This window comes from Rattus rattus, chromosome 3 (genome assembly GCF_011064425.1).
Source record: "Rattus rattus isolate New Zealand chromosome 3, Rrattus_CSIRO_v1, whole genome shotgun sequence".
Lineage (NCBI taxonomy): Eukaryota > Metazoa > Chordata > Mammalia > Rodentia > Muridae > Rattus > Rattus rattus.
In genome coordinates, this window is record NC_046156.1 from 73,302,701 (window position 1) to 73,315,004 (window position 12,304).

Consider the following 12,304-nt stretch of genomic DNA (forward strand, 5'->3'; position numbering starts at 1 on the left):
GACTAAGAGAAGTCATGAGCCAAATGGACTTAACGGATATTTATAGAACATTCTATCCTAAAGTAAAAGGATATATCTTCTTCTCAGCTCCTCATGGTACTTTCTCCAAAATTGACCATATAATTGGTCAAAAAACGGGCCTCAACAGGTACAGAAAGATAGAAATAATCCCATGCGTGCTATCAGACCACCACGGCCTAAAACTGGTCTTCAATAACAATAAGGGAAGAATGCCCACATATACGTGGAAAATGAACAATGCTGTACTCAAAGATAAACGGGTCAAGGAAAAAATAAAAAAAAAAAATAAAAAACTTTTAGAATTTAATGAAAATGAAGGTACAACATACCCAAACTTATGGGACACAATGAAAGCTGTGCTAAGAGGAAAACTCATAGCGCTGAGTGCCTGCAGAAAGAAACAGGAAAGAGCATATGTCAGCAGCTTGACAGCACACCTAAAAAGCTCTAGAACAAAAAAAGAAGCAAATACACCCAGGAGGAGTAGAAGGCAGGAAATAATCAAACTCAGAGCAAATCAACCAAGTAGAAACAAAAGGACCATAGAAAGAATCAACAGAACCAAAAGTTGGTTCTTTGAGAAAATCAACAAGATAGATAAACCCTTAGCCAGACTAACGAGAGGACACAGAGAGTGTGTCCAAATTAATAAAATCAGAAATGAAAAGGGATACATAACTACAGATTCAGAGGAAATTCAAAAATCATCAGATCTTACTATAAAAGCCTATATTCAATAAAACTTGAAAATCTGCAGGAAATGGACAATTTCCTAGACAGATACCAGGTACCGAAGTTAAATCAGGAACAGATAAACCAGTTAAACAACCCCATAACTCCTAAGGAAATAGAAGCAGTCATTAAAGGTCTCCCAACCAAAAAGAGCCCAGGTCCAGACGGGTTCAGTGCAGAATTCTATCAGACCTTCATAGAAGACCTCATACCAATACTATCCAAACTATTCCACAAAATTGAAACAGATGGAGCACTACCGAATTCCTTCTATGAAGCCACAATTATGCTTATAAGCAAACCACAAAAAGACCCAACAAAGAAAGAGAACTTCAGACCAATTTCCCTTATGAATATCGATGCAAAAATACTCAATAAAATCCTGGCAAACCGAATCCAAGAGCACATCAAAACAATCATCCACCATGATCAAGTAGGCTTCATCCCAGGCATGCAGGGATGGTTTAATATACGGAAAACCATCAACGTGATCCATTATATAAACAAACTGAAAGAGCAAAACCACATGATCATTTCATTAGATGCTGAGAAAGCATTTGACAAAATTCAACACCCCTTCATGATAAAAGTCCTGGAAAGAATAGGAATTCAAGACCCATACCTAAACATAGTAAAAGCTATATACAGCAAACCAGTTGCTAACATTAAACTAAATGGAGAGAAACTTGAAGCAATCCCACTAAAAATCAGGGACTAGACAAGGCTGCCCACTCTCTCCCTACTTATTCAATATAGTTCTTGAAGTTCTAGCCAGAGCAATCAGACAACAAAAGGAGGTCAAGGATACAGATCGGAAAGAAGAAGTCAAAATATCACTATTTGCAGATGATATGATAGTATATTTAAGATCCCAAAAGTTCCACCAGAGAACTACTAAAGCTGATAGACAACTTCAGCAAAGTGGCTGGGTATAAAATTAACTCAAATAAATCAGTAGCCTTCCTCTACACAAAAGAGAAACAGGCCGAAAAGAAATTAGGAAATGACACCCTTCATAATAGACCCAAATAATATAAAGTACCTCGTGACTTTAACCAAGCAAGGGAAAGATCTGTACAATAAGAACTTCAAGACTCTGAAGAAAGAAATTGAAGAAGATCTCAGAAGATGGAAAGATCTCCCATGCTCATGGATTGGCAGGATTAATATAGTAAAAATGGCCATTCTACCAAAAAGCGATCTACAGATTCAATGCAATCCCCATCAAAATACCAATCCAATTCTTCAAAGAGTTAGACAGAACAATTTGCAAATTCATCTGAATAACAAAAACCCAGGATAGCTAAAACTATCCTCAACAATAAAAGGACTTCAGGGGGAATCACTATCCCAGAACTCAAGCAGTATTACAGAGCAATAGTGATAAAAACTGCATGGTATTGGTACAGAGACAGACAGATAGACTAATGGAACAGAATTGAAGACCCAGAAATGAACCCACACACCTATGGGCACTTGATTTTTGACAAAGGAGCCAAAACCATCCAATGGAAAAAAGATAGCATTTTCAGCAAATGGTGCTGGTTCAACTGGAGGTCAACATGTAGAAGAATGCAGATCGATCCATGCTTATCACCCTGTACAAAGCTTAAGTCCAAGTGGATAAAGGACCTCCACATCAAACCAGATACACTCAAACTAATAGAAGAAAAACTAGGGAAGCATTTGGAACACATGGGCACTGGAAAAAATTTCCTGAACAAAACACCAATGGCTTATGCTTTAAGATCAAGAATCGACAAATGGGATCTCATAAAACTGCAAAGCTTCTGTAAGGCAAAGGACACTGTGGTTAGGACAAAACGACAACCAACAGATTGGGAAAAGATCTTTACCAATCCTACAACAGATAGAGGGCTTATATCCAAAATATACAAAGAAATCAAGAAGTTAGACCGCAGGGAGACAAATAACCCTATTAAAAAATGGGGTTCAGAGCTAAACAAAGAATTCACAGCTGAGGAATACCGAATGGCCGAGAAACACCTAAAGAAATGTTCAACATCGTTAGTCATAAGGGAAATGCAAATCAAAACAACCCTGAGATTTCACCTCACACCAGTGAGAATGGCTAAGATCAAAAACTCAGGCGACAGCAAATGCTGGCGAGGATGTGGAGAAAGGGGAACACTCCTCCATTGTTGGTGGGGTTGCAGACTGCTACAACCATTCTGGAAATCAGTCTGGAGGTTCCTCAGAAAATTGGACATTGAACTGCCTGAGGATCCAGCTATACCTCTCCAGGGCATATACCCAAAAGATGCCCCAACATATAAAAAAGACACGTGCTCCACTATGTTCATCGCAGCCTTATTTATAATAGCCAGGAGCTGGAAAGAACCCAGATGCCCTTCAACAGAGTAATGGATACAGAAAATGTGGTACATCTACACAATGGAATATTACTCAGCTATCAAAAACAATGACTTTATGAAATTCGTAGGCAAATGGTTGGAACTGGAAAATATCATCCTGAGTGAGCTAACCCAATCACAGAAAGACATACATGGTATGCACTCACTGATAAGTGGCTATTAGCCCAAATGCTTGAATTACCCTAGATGCCTAGAACAAATGAAACTCAAGACAGATGATCAAAAAGTGAATGCATATCGCCCCTGAGAGACACAGCCAGAATACAGCAAATACAGAGGCGATGCCAGCAGGAAACCACTGAACTGAGAACAGGACCCCGTTGAAGGAATCAGAGAAAGAACTGGAAGAGCTTGAAGGAGCTCGAGACCCCATATGTACAACAATGCCAACCAAACAGAGCTTCCAGGGACTAAGCCACTACCCAAAGACTATACATGGACTGACCCTGGACTCTGACCTCATAGGTAGCAATGAATATCCTAGTAAGAGCACCAGTGGAAGGGGAAACCCTGGGTCCTGCTAAGACTGAACCCCCAGTGAACGTGATTGTTGGGGGGAGGCGGCAATGGGGAAAGATGGGAGGGGAACACCCACAAAGAAGGGAGGGGGTAGGGGATTAGGGATGTTTGCCGGAAACCGGGAAGGAATAACACTCAAATGTATATAAGAAATACTCAAGTTAATAAAAAAATAAATAAATAAAAAAAAAAAACAGCTTTTCCAAAAAAAAAAATTTTTCCATTTCACTCTCTCTCTCTCTCTCTCTCTCTCTCTTTCTCTCTCTCTCTCTCTCCCTCTCTCTCTCTCCTGAGGAGACGTTCCTTATTTTTCAGATTATATATTTTCCTTTAAATTCCTGAAATATTTATGACAGCTACGTAACACCATTGCTATCTCTGAATTCATTTCTGCCCACTGTGCCTCCCTTCTAGCTATGCTTTATGCTCATGGATACTTTAGAAACCAATACCATTACATGTAGCATGATTGGGAAGTTAGATTTGCAGACGTTACCATGTTGAAAAAGTTTTAATAAGAATATGGAGATTTTTTGGAAGTGAATAAATTTACAAATGGGGCTTTCTCTGATGTTTATATCAGATTGTAAAAACAATTCTCATGTGTCTTACTGAAGTGCACAGACAAATCATGGCTGAAGGATAATTCTACTGATGAATTCATAAAAATGTAAGGTAGATGAAATCTTTGTATAGTAAACCAATTCTGTCTGATGTTCATATGTAAATGTTTTATCTATTATAAATAAATGCTTTGGGCTGTTTAAAATAATGAATTATGTAATAACACATTTTGTATATCTTGCTAAAGTATAAAACAAATTATGATTTTACTTGTTTGCTATGTATTTAAGTTGGGGCAGAGGACATAGCTTGGTGGTTAGAAAGCTTACCTAGCATAAATAATCAATTAAGTTTAAAAGAACCTTACCTATGGCTAAGGAAACCCTGTTCTTTCTGTGTGGTTTTGGTTTTGTTTGTTTGTTGGTTGGTTGGTTTGTTTTTGAGTCTCATTTGACGACTTCAAATGTTCCTTGCAAGATCCCTTGTCTCTGATGAGCCATGAGCAGAGTAGTTCATGTCATCATTGGCTGGAAAGATCGGTGTTCAGCACAGCAATCCCTGACTGCTGGTTTTCTCTTTTGTCCATTCCTGTGGAGCCTTCCCAGTCTCACAAGTACCTTCATATGTGGCCAAAGCTTCCGGTAAACAGGCTTACATATCTGGGCTTTCTTTCTGAGGGCTAACTCACCTTCAGACCTTGCCCGAGAGTTCTGATCTTTGCTTTTTTGCTCCTGAATCTTCTGCTGCCAGAAAGTCACGAATCAGATGACTGGGGGGGTTTTGAATGTTCCTTCTTCCAAGGAAAGTGAGTGCACATACCATGCATATCCTTTTGCGACTGAGTTAGCTCACTCAGGATGATAATCTCAAGATCCATCTATTAGGCTGCAAAATTCATCATGCCTTTGTCTTTAAGAGCTGAATGGTATTCCATTATGTAGGTAAAGAAGAAGGCACAAGCAAGAATGCTTGAATCTCACTTAGAAGGAGAAATAGCCATAAGAGGCAGATGAAGGGAGAAAACTGGTTGGGAGAGAAGATAGGAAGGGAAATGGGGAAGGGTCCAGGATCATGTGTGGGGAGGGGCAGGAGAGATGGCCAGATGGCCATGAGAATGAATAGAGCTCTGCAACTGACAGCGATGTGGAGGTGGGGGCGGGGGAGTGCATTTCCAGTATGAGATAGAGGTCTGTGATAAGGGAGGCACCCAATAACCAATGATGTTACTCGTAACAGTAGGGATAGGGAAAATGAAGAGCCCATCTCTTGTAGCCAGGCAGGAACTCCAATGGAGCAATAGGGACACTGACTGACCCACCCACAAAACTTTTAATTCAAAATGTATGATGTCTACAAGAAATGCAGGAAATTGAGATGGAGCAGAGACTGAGGGAATGGCCAACCAATAACCAGCCCAACTTGAGACCCATCCCATGGACAAGCACCAATCGCTGACACTATTAATGATGCTCTGTTATGCTTGCAGACTAGAGTCTAGCATGCTGTCTCTGAGAGGTTCCAGTAGCCAACTCACACAGAAGCAGACACCCAAAGCCAAACAGTGGATGGAGCCTGGACACACTTATAGAATTAAAGAAAGAAGGATTGCATGGCCCAAAGGGGAGAGTAACTCCAGAAGGACCAACAGACTCAACTAACCTGGACTCTTGGGGCTCTCAGAGTCTGAATCACCAACCAAGGAACATGGACAGGCTGGATCTAGGACTGTGGCAAATGTTCAGCTTGGTCTTTATGTGGGTCTTGAACAACTGGAACCAGGGCTATCCAAAAAGCTGTTGCCTATCCCTGGGATATGTTCTAGCTGGACTGCCTTGTCTGGCCTAGGTTCGAGAGAATGTGCCTAGCCCTCCAGAGACTTGATGTACCAGGGTTGGAGAATATCTAGGGTGACTCCCACTCACTCATAGGAGCAGGGAAGGGAGCAATGGGGAAAGGATTGAGGGAGGGGGTGGTCAGGAGGGGAGCAGTGAGTAGGATGTAAAATGAATAGGTAAATAAATAATTAATTAATTAGTTTAACAGATGCTCTGGGGAATGATCATCTTAGAAAAAAAGAACTCATTTAACAAATGTCCAACAGGCGCTCTTCACATGTGTTCCCACATATCATTTCCGAGCGCTACAGCTCTCCCCATGTTTGAGGCTGACAATGAATGCAGTAAGTTTAAAACAACTGTGCTCCTTTCCTGGAAGGTACAGATTGTGCATAACGCTAATCCCTGTGGCTGCTATAGCTACAAGGTAGCCTGCTTTTGCTTCATTTGCACCTCTTCATTCTGACACGCCTTGTGTTCCAGTGAGACAAGGCTCAGAATGCAATTTACCAGTAATACAATGAAGAGAGAATGACCAGTCAGAAGCTTATCAAACACTGTGCTTTATTTCAATCTTCAGTACCAATCAAGCCCTTTGGTTACCTGGGGTTTGTACAAACCCAGAAGGATTGACAGGGCTAAAGAAAAATGAGGAATTGGTAGAGAAAAGGTAGCCATTAAGAAATAGTCCCAAGATCTATTGTTTTGTTCCCTTCACATTTCTTCTTTATACCCATTGGTATGACACATATTTCTTTTGCTTTTGTACCTATAATTCATCTTCCAGTGGATGACTGGTTGGGACAAAGTGGTTTCAATTTATTTCTTCCCTGCTCACTATGTCTTTATATTTATTTGGGGTTTTGTTGTTGTTGTTGTTATTGTTGTTAAAGATTTTTTTTGGTTAAACTTTCAAAATCCAACAGAAATTCTGTGTAAAAATAACTTGAAAACTATTAGGAAGAAAAATTTAAAAGGAATGTTTTAAAGAAATAATTGCTTTGAGCTATATGAGGCTAAGAATATAAACCATGAAATCTGAAGTAAAATAAAGTATTATTAATCCTATATTCCATAATGTCTGTTAAATTATTCATGAGAAGCATAGGCAATATCTATCCATGCTTATTTTTCTTTTCTTTATCTTAATATTATATCTGTGAAACTCACTAAGCTACTGTTTTGTTTTACCATGAATTCTTCATGCTGTCCTCGACTTAATTCCATCCTGTTATTTCCTTTGTTCCAACCGAGCAGACTGACCTTCTTAATGCTGGAAAACACAATGCAAATGCATTCTCTCTTTCATTGCTTCCTGCTTTCCCCATGTTTCATGCACCCACTGTGGACTGATCACCCAGGAGTTGTTTACAGTTTCTTCCTGGCATCTCAAGCAAGTATACCTGTGTTCTGGCTATAGATAGCAAGTATATGCTATGTAGTCACATCTGAGTATGCACGGGGCTGCTACTATACTTCTTAGTGGTTTGTTATTTAGGGGTTTTATGTACTGTTTAAGTAAGATTTTATTTTTACCTTACTGGATGCCATCTATGCAGTATAACCAAAGGATTTACACATAGTGGGCTCTCAACAGTTGCTTGGTGAAAAACACATAAGTTTTAAAATTCTTTTGAAGCAATAATTTTATAGTTCCATAAGAGATACACTTCATTGTATACACATACAGTGACAAACACAAACACACACACACACACACACACACACACACACACACACACACACACACACACTCACAGAGGCAGACAGATAATCAGAGAAAGAGAAACAGAAACACAGTTACCCTTGGTCATTTATGTCTGGTCTTAGAGAGCTGATTCAAGTATCAACCACCAGTAGACAACAAATATCTTAAATAAAACCTCAGAGTATCTGTATAGAATCTAGATTCATTCTCCAATACGGTTGAATTCATTTCTCACTCATTTACAATTCCTAACAAAGTTCTTTAGAGAAACATACCCAAAAATGTCTACACATGCCCAGAGCAAAATCAATTGTTTCCAACATTTTCAATCTCTGTTTGGTTAGATTCATGAATGCAGAACCCATGAATATAGAGACCTGACTATATAGACTTATATAAATGGAAAATTACACAAAGAAACTCTTTGTTGTGCCCACTAGGTGTACAATATTCAGCCAAAAGTTGCTGCATAACTATTCTGTAACTGGCCTGTGATATGTTCTTAATTTAATCTACATATGACCAAGTTACTGATCCAAATATGATAAATGTATATGATTACCTATGTTCTAGTTCATATAACGCTAAATACAAATAAACTATTTCCTCCATGCATCCATATATTTTGTCAATTTGGTTATTCAGAAAGTTTAACAACTTTTTAAAACTCATCTAAAATGGATATCTAATAAAACTAAATGAACGATACTGACCTCACTATTGATGGAAGGTTTGCATTTAAAATGATTCTGTATTCTCAGATACTATCGACATGGATATTTAATTCTCATGAATGAAATTCTAAAACTATTACAAATCATACTCCTTTTGATAATTCATAATATGAGTTAATATCACTTTTGGATTTTGCAGATACCAAACCTTGGCTAAAAATTTTATGCTATCTGTAGATCACTTAAAGGAACTTTTTTAATCACATGATTTTTTTAGACATTAAATGACTCCCAAAAGGAGTATATCAGAAATTGAACCATTCTCCTGTTGCATTGTTGAGAAGTAATAAAACTTTTAGATGATGCCTAATGGGACAATGCTAGGTCAGTGTGGAAAGACACTTGAAGGGAATATATGAATCTCAGGTCTCTCCTTACTCAGCAACTGTTGGATGAGGTACAAAGATCTCCTTGACACACACTCCTCTATGATGGTTGGTGTCATCAAGGGTCAAATCAAGTGGGCGGCAACCACAAAATGAAAAGCTCAACTACTTATTTCCTTTAAAGTTAAATTAATTCTTACTTTATTGGGTAGTGGTTTAAATAGGAATGCCTACCATAGGCTCATAGATTTGATTGCTTGAGTAATTAGAGAGTGGTACTATTAAGAGATAAGATGTTGATGGAGGAATAAAGTCAGCCTGGGCAAACAGATAAGAACTTATTTTAGAATAAAATAAAACTGGGCCGGGGTTATAGCTAACACTGTGTTACTGTGGCAGGCTTTGGGTTTTCTAATGCTCAAGCCAGGCCCAGCATCATTTTGTCTTCTGTTGCCTGATAATTCAGACTTGTATTGTGATTCAGTGATTCAAGATCCTGGTACACAATCATGAGCACTAGAGTTCAGATACCCAGAAGCCACATAAACAAAAGATGAACACAGAAACCTACTTCATATTATAATGGACTCTGAAGGCAGCAATGAAGGAAAGAGTAATCTGGGCTTCCACATAAACCTGAAGGTACACATGGGTGAGTGCGCGTGCACACACACACGTGTGCACATACACATGCACACACACTCACACACACTCACACAAAAAGAAGATAAAAATTTAAGCCCACTTTTTATTTACTACTTAACCAAGTTGTAAATAAACCATACAGGTTATATGTGTTCTGGTTGTGTCCGAGAAATGTGTACTGATTTTTTTTGAGGGGTCAATCAAGCATTAATTTTCATGTGGTAGATGAAAATGTCCGCCTTTTGATTTGAGACAAATATTATTAGCAAATGGTAATTGTGATTGAAAGGATGTTATTTTCATTCAAAGGAAGATTAAAAGACACTACTCCCCCTGGTGCTAAGGATATAACTCAGGGCACATGTTAAGCAGGCATTTCCTTCTGAGCTACAACCCCAGCCCCAGTTTTATTTTATTCTAAAATAGGTTCTTACCTGTTTGCCCAGGCTGACCTTAAACTTGCAGTCCTCCTACCTTTGCCTCCCCAGTAACAGTGTTACAGGTGTATAACCCCTTGCCCAATTAAGTTTGTATTTAAACTGAGTGAGGTAATCCAGTTCCAAAAGGACATGCATGGTATTACTCACTTATAAGTGGATAGTAGACATAAAATACTACACTCCATAAACCCAAAGAAGCTAAACAAGAAGGAAGGCCCAAGCAAGAAAGCTTGAATCTCATTTAGAAAGGGAGATAAAATAGTCATGGGAGGCAAATGGAGGGAATGAACTGGGAGGAAGAAGGGATGGGGATGTGAATAAAGAGGTTCAGGATCAGGTGTGGGAAAGGACAGGAGAGATGACAAGATGGCCATGAAAATGAATGGAAGTCTACAACTGACAGGACTGAGAACATAGGGGGCACCTCCTGGAGGAAACAGAGACCTGGGATAAGGTGCCCAAGAATCATTGGGGTACCCTTAGCTGTGGCTTACTACATTGGGGATGTGGAAGTTGAAGATGCCACCTCCTATAGTCAGACATGTTAGACATCAACCCACCCAGAAAACTTTCAACCCAGAATTTATCCTGTCTAGAAGAAATTCAGGCAGAAGAGGATAAAGTAGAGACCAAGGAAATGGCCAACCAATAACCTGCCCAACTTGGGACACATCCCATGGGCAAGCATCAATCCCTGACACTATTAATGATGCTCTGTTATGCCTGCAGACAGGAGCATGTAGTCCACTGAAAGGCTCCACACAATAGCTGACTCAGACAGATGCAGACACCCAGAGCCAAACAGTGGATGGAGCCTCCTTCCTCTGGATAGGAGGAAGTATTGTGGCCCCAAAGGGGATAGGAACTCCAGAAAGACCAGCAGAGTAAATTTACCTGGACCTTTGGGGCTCTCAGACTCTGAATCACCAACCAAGGAAGAAGCATGGACTAAAACTAAGCCTTCCTAGTCATGAGTCACAGATGTGTAGCTTGGTCTTCATGTGGGTCCCAAACAACTGAAATGGGGGCTATCCCAAAAGCTGTTTGCCTGTTCAAGAGATGTTTTACTGGCAAGACTGCCATGCCTGGCCTTAGTTGGAAAGGAAGTGTCCAACCTTGCAAGACTTGGGTGCCAGGGTGGGGGATACCCAGGGGGTTACCCACCCACTCAGAGGAGAATGGAAGGGGAATGGTGGAAGGATTATAAAGGGGTGACCAGGAAGGGGCAATGAGTGGGATGTAAAGAGAGTGAGTAAAAACAAATTAAATTACATATTAAAAAGTCAAGTACTACAAAAGCAAAATATTGCTATTTAGTTATTTTAACCCACTTACGTACAGTATGCAACAAGGAACTGAGAAACTGAAACTTTTCATTCTGTTGAGCCCTCTAGCATAGCAAAGACTTTTTTTCTATTAAGTAGGTGAGAAGAGTCAAGCTGTCTACATGATCTGGCTTAATGAATGCCATTCAAACACATCACCTTAACTGTTTCCTATAGAGAATCTATTCTGCCTTCCTTTATTCATTAAGAGAAACTACAGTGAATTGTTTTGCCCTGTAGCATAGTTCAAAATGCTATAACCATGCATGTGGAAAATTGAAAACTCAAACATAGTGATATTTTATGTATTGCCTTTTGTGATGGCTATTCTTGGATATCAACTTGACTACATCTAGAATTAACTACAACAGAAATAGCTAGGCACACTTATGAGGGATTTTTTTTTTCCGTTAATGAATCATTTTAAGTAGGGAAACTCATTCTAATCCAGGTCTTTGAGATACAAAGATGCACCTTTAATCCAGATCTTTTGAACTGATAAGATACACTTTAATTCAGGAAACACCATCTGTTGTCAACCTATATAAAGGACATGGAAAAGGAAAGGTTGCTCTTTTTGCCTGATCTTCTGTTACTTTCTCTCTAGCAAGTCCATTCTTCCATTGGCATTAAAGCTGACTTCTCTGACATTCTGGCGTATACTGAAAACCACTGAGACAAACAATTTCAAGGACTGATCACCTACTTGACTCCTGGAACCTTCGATTGGTCAGCAGCCACTGCTGGATTAGCTGGACTATAACTTGTAAACCATTCTAATAAATATCCTTGAAATATAGATGATAGATAGATAGATAGATAGATAGATAGATAGATAGATAGATAGATAGATAGATAGATATTCATTTTATAAGTTGTTAAAGAGTCCTGATTAAAACACTTTCAAATAGTCAAGTATATGCCACATTTAATAAAATTAAGGTTTAACTGTTGCATTGACCTATTAACAGGATCTTAATTCAAAGCTATAATAATCAAAATGGTAGATATATTGATTATAAATGATGAAAATCCTAATACAGCCTGAACTTGCATTTT